Here is a 6000-nt window from a genome sequence, read left to right on the forward strand (position 1 = left end):
TCGCTGGATCGGTTCGCAGCCGAGTGTGAAGCGACTGGGATGGGAATCAGCACCTCCAAGTCCGAGTCCGTGGTTCTCTCCCGGAAAAGGGTGGAGTGCCATCTCCGGGTTGGGGAGGAGATCTTGCCCCAAGTGGAGGAGTTTAAGTACCTCGGAGTCTTGTTCACAAGTGGGGGAAGAGTGGATCGTGAGATCGACAGGCGGATCGGTGCGGCATCTTCAGTAATGCGGACGCTGTATCGATCCGTTGTGGTGAAGAAGGAGCAGAGTCGGAAGGCAAAGCTCTCGATTTACCGGTCGATCTACGTTCCCATCCTCACCTATGGTCATGAGCTTTGGGCCGAAATGAGTTTCCTCCGCCGAGTGGCGGGGCTCTCCCTTAGAGATCAAATCAAATCAAATCAACTTTATTTATAAAGCACATTTTAAAATTTACCACAGGGGTAGCCAAAGTGCTGTACAATGAGCAGGTTAAAAGATAAAACGAGTACCGAGCAAACACAACACAACACAAACAGAACATGATAAAAAATAAATAATTAAAATAGAATTAATAAAAACATAAAAACATAAAAACAGGATCACAGCAGGTGTATTATGGGGCGCCATTGCAGGATGGATATCACTCAGTGTTAAAAGCCATGGAATAAAAGTATGTTTTTAAGAGAGATTTAAAAACAGGAAGAGAGGAGGCTTGTCTAACACTCAGGGGTAGGTCGTTCCAGAGCTTGGGAGCAGCAACGGCGAAAGCTCTGTCACCTCTAAGCTTCAGCCTTGTGTCAGGGACCGTCAACAGCAGCTGATCGGCTGATCTTAAGGATCGGGTGGGGCAGTAAGGCTGAAGGAGGTCGGAGAGATAGGTTGGCGCGAGGTTGTTTAGACATTTAAAAACAAATAAAAGGAGTTTAAAATGTATTCGGTAACGCACAGGGAGCCAGTGAAGGGACGCTAAAATAGGGGTGATGTGCTCACGTCTGCGGGTCTGTGTTAGCAGACGAGCAGCAGAGTTCTGTACGAGCTGCAGGCGGGCGAGGGAGGCCTGGCTAATGCCAACATACAGGGCATTACAGTAATCAAGACGAGTCGAGATAAAAGCGTGGATTAATTTCTCAAGATCATGTCTTGATAAAAGCGGTTTCACTTTCGCTATTTGGCGTAATTGATAAAAGCTTTTTTGAACGACGCTGCTGATTTGTTTTTCGAATTTAAAATCTGAGTCAAACTTTACCCCCAGGTTTGTGACAGAGTCGCTGAGATACGGGGTCAGAGTGCCGAGGTCAACGTTGGGGGAGGGAGAGCGACTTGGACCGAACAACATAACTTCTGTTTTGTCTTCATTTAGGCTCAGGAAGTTAGCTGAAAGCCAGACTTTGATGTCGTGCAGGCAGTCAATAAGACTTTGAACCGTGTTATTTTGTGCCATGGGAAAATAAATCTGGCAATCATCGGCATAAAAATGAAATGCAATACTGTACTTCCTAAAAATAGAACCAAGGGGGAGAAGGTAAAGCGCAAATAAAATTGGGGCAAGGATTGAACCCTGGGGGACCCCATGTGGTAAAGGAGCTGTGGACGACATAAAACTGTCTACTTTTACACAAAAACTCCTGTCGGTTAGGTACGACCGGAACCAGTTGAGGGCGGCGCCCTTAATGCCCACACAGTTCTCAAGACGAGTGATTAAGGTGGTGTGGTCGACGGTGTCGAACGCAGCAGACAGATCTAAAAGCACCAGGACAACATATTTACCAGAATCAGTGGACAGGAGGATATCGTTAAAAACTTTTAGAAGCGCTGACTCTGTGCTGTGGAGGGCTTTAAAACCGGACTGGAACAGCTCAGTGATACCATTATCCTCTAAGAAGGGCAGCAACTGACTGTAGACAACCTTCTCTAATATTTTGGAAATGTATGGAAGATTAGAGATAGGTCTGAAGTTAGAGAGGAGAGAGGGGTCGAGGCTGGGTTTTTTAAGTAGAGGTCGTACCACTGCATGTTTAAACTCTACTGGAACTATTCCAGAAGAGAGGCTACTATTGATAATGTTAAGGACACTTGATCCAATAGTAGCAAGTACCTCCTTAAACAGGCGAGGTGGGAGGGCATCTGCAGGAGAACCAGAGGGCTTCATATGACTAACTGTGTCACTTAAAAAAGAAAAGGACACCGGCTCAAACTGATGGAAAACAGAAGAGAAATGCAGGGGAACAGAAGGGTCATATGAAGGCTGAGATAGACTGGCTCTAGTTGACACAATTTTGTCAGTGAAAAAATGGAGACAATTTTCACAGAATTCAAAAGAAGCATCAAAACCAGCAGATTTGGGAGCATCAATGACAGTGTTAATAGTTTTAAACAGAACTCTGGGGTTGTTACAGTTAGAAGATATAATCTGAGATAGATATATATTCATTTCTGCTTTTACAGTCATCTGAAAGGAAAACAGGCTTTCTTTAAAAATGGCAAAGGACACATGCAGCCTGTCTTTTTTCCATTTTCTCTCTGCTCTTCTACATACGCGCCTGGCAGCCCGAGTGACGTCATTCAACCAGGGTTGAGGCGTGGTTTTAGCGCGGCGGCATTTGAAAGGCGCGATCGTGTCCAGTGTTTGTGAACAGATAGAGTTGAACCCAGAAACCAACTCTTCAGTATTCAGACACACAGATGCTGCAGAATTATCATCACAAAGAGTCAAAAAAATAGAGGAGAACCGAGCAGGAGACGAAGAATTAAACATGCGAGAGCGTTGGGGCGGTGCGCACAATTTAACTGGACACTGCGTGGCAATATCAAACAGGATCGGCATGTGATCAGAGAACACAGCGTCGCAAATGTCCAAATTAAAAACACACAAACCATACGAGAGCACTAAATCGAGTGTATGCCCGCGTTCATGTGTAGAACCACACACAGACTGTACAAAGTTAAATGAGTCGATTATATTCAGGAAGCTCCTGGAAAGCGGCTCATCTGGGCAGCAGGTGTGAATATTAAAATCACCCACAATAAGGACACGATCATATTTGGGCAGGATTTCAGCCAGAAATTCAGAAAAGTCAGTTATAAAGTCTTTGTGGTACTTGGGTGGTCGATAGATGACGGCACACAGGACGACATCAGAAAGACCCAGTTCAAACATGCACAGTTCGAAGCTTGAAAAGGAGGATTGTAGGCGGATCTGACGGCATTTAAAGTCATTTTTAAAAACGACTGCTAATCCTCCTCCTTTTCGACCGGACGGCCGTGGGGAATTAAAGTAGGAACACTCCGAAGGCAGAAGTTCATTAAGAGGGGCGGACTCACCGGCTCTCAGCCATGTCTCCGTCACACAGAGGAAGTCCAGTCCGCGGGAAGTGAAGAAATCCTTCAGGATAAAAGTTTTGTTTGTCAAAGATCTTGCGTTCACAAGACCGAACCTGGCGGGGGCCAGCACGTCCAAGGCCGCAATTAATCCGGGTGGGGCCCGACACACAGCCCGCAGGTGGCGGTGATCCACCCCGCGCCTCCGGGGACGGGGACAGCAGGAGCGACGACGGCAAGCTTCTTCCTCCAAACCAACGATAGGAACCAGCCAGGAGCCGATCGGATCGAGCGAGCGTGGGTGCAGGAGGAGACCGGATACCGCACCATTCATCCTTCGGGGAGCCACGGGAAGCCGGGCCAGGAGTGCCCTAACTTTCACCAGCTGGCCGCCACGTTTACCGCGGCGCCGGAGACGCTTCCGCCGGGGGAGAGGAGCCAGGGGGCGGGAAAGGAAGGCAGGAATCCGGCCAGGTGAAAAAGCTGACTGGGACGTCGAAAAACCAACGTCGAAGTTGATCATATCAGTGGGAGAGGGGCAAAGATCCAACAGTGTTTGGCGATCATACACAAGCAGTGAGCTGACAGAGACGAAAATAGACGCAAAAAACACAAAAACGAACAGAGCTGACAGCGAGAGACGGCAGGCCAAAGCACATACTGGCGCCATCTTGCATCCAAATGGAGATAGGGTGAGAAGCTCTGTCATTCGGGGGGAGCTCAAAGTAAAGCCGCTGCTCCTCCACATCGAGAGGAGCCAGATGAGGTGGTTCGGGCATCTGGTCAGGATGCCACCCGAACGCCTCCCTAGGAAGGTGTTTCGAGCACGTCCGACCGGTAGGAGGCCACGGGGAAGACCCAGGACACGCTGGGAAGACTATCTCTCCCGGCTGGCCTGGGAACGCCTCGGGATCCCCCGGGAGGAGCTGGACGAAGTGGCTGGGGAGAGGGAAGCCTGGGCTTCCCTGCTTAAGCTGCTGCCCCCGCGACCCGACCTCGGATAAGCGGAAGAAGATGGATGGATGGATGGATGGATGAAAATGTGACCAAATCTGCTGGGTCAAAAGTATACATACAGCAATGTTAATATTTGGTTACATGTCCCTTGGCAAGTTTCACTGCAATAAGGTGCTTTTGGTAGCCATCCACAAGCTTCTGGCAAGCTTCTGGTTGAATTTTTGACCACTCCTCCTGACAAAGAGGATTATCTCCAAATTCTTCAGGACAACCTAAAATCATCAGCCCGGAGGTTGGGTCTTGGGCGCAGTTGGGTGTTCCAACAGGACAATGACCCCAAACACACGTCAAAAGTGGTAAAGGAATGGCTAAATCAGTCTAGAATTAAAAAGGTTTTAGAATGGCCTTCCCAAAGTCCTGACTTAAACGTGTGGACAATGCTGAAGAAACAAGTGGTCAAAAATTCAACCAGAAGTTTGTGGAGGGAAAAGCGCCTTATTGCAGTGAAATTTGCCAAGGGACAAGTAACCAAATATTAACATTGCTGTATGTATACTTTTGACCTAACAGATTAGGTCACATTTTCTGTAGACCCATAATAAATTCATAAAAGAACCAAACTTCATGCATGTTTTTTGTGACCAACGAGTATGTGCTGCAATCACTCTATCACTAAAAAAAATAAGAGTTGTACAAATGATTGGAAACTCAAGACAACCATGTTCTTTACAAGTGTATGTAAACTTTTGACCATGACTGCATATGTGTATATATATATATGTATGTATGTATGTATGTATGTATGAATGTATGTATGTATGTATGTATACACATTATAGTGTCTTCAAAGTGTGCAGTTTTTTACTAAAATAGGGACTTTTGTCGGGGCCAGAACCCATTATTCATGTTTACATTGATTCTTATGGGGGACTCTGCTCCGCTATACGAAGTTTTTGGTTTAAGAACCATGTTCAAAAACAAAATACGTTTGTAAATTGAGGTTCAAATGAATAACAATTTTGAATAAAAACATTTTATTATTAAAGAAATGAACATTTACTACCATATGAACACAAACAAAAGTACCAAAAATTGGTACCGCTGAGTATCGATATAGATTCCAAGACACCAGAAATTGGTACCGTATTGGTTCAAATGTGAAATGTACCCATCCCTCACCAAACTATACCAAAGACTACATGAAATATCTGAAATCTAACACTATATTTTTTCTTACCAGGCACTTTCTAACTTAAGTTCTAAAATCTAAACTATACATCTTAAAATAAGTGAAACAATACACAAGAGAACAATAACAATTTGACGAGCCAAAAGAACATTTGACTTGTTTCATCCTCTTCTTTTGTTATTTTATGTTTGCTTATTTTAGGTAGTAGTTCTCGGATTTTAGTAAATATTCCTTGAGATAAGTGGTTTTGTCTAATGTGGTAAGGATAGTGATTAGGTGCTCACATTTATTAACTTTAAACCTTGAGTTCAAGTATTGAATCTTGCTTTGGTTTCAGTTATGGAGCGTACAACAACAACAAAAACAGGAATAGATTTATTAACTTTGAGTCACTTTGGTATAAAATGGACACCCTCAGAATCATAATGAAGCCACCAGTCCTGAAACAAGAAGCAACTTGCTAACTCACAAATGAGGACATTTTAGTTTTACATAACCACACTGGTGTTTATAAATCAAACATGACTTATGCATATTACTGTACATTTAATGGC

The 6000-nt window shown here is 44.9% G+C and overlaps 1 protein-coding gene across 1 annotated transcript in view; it reads left to right on the top strand.

The window, feature by feature from the left end:
- The window catches only part of LOC133575392 (progesterone receptor-like), a 35322-nt gene that overhangs the window by 19372 nt on the left and 9950 nt on the right, over window positions 1–6000 (top strand). The window lies entirely within an intron of this gene.

This window comes from Nerophis lumbriciformis, linkage group LG35, assembly GCF_033978685.3.
Source record: "Nerophis lumbriciformis linkage group LG35, RoL_Nlum_v2.1, whole genome shotgun sequence".
Lineage (NCBI taxonomy): Eukaryota > Metazoa > Chordata > Actinopteri > Syngnathiformes > Syngnathidae > Nerophis > Nerophis lumbriciformis.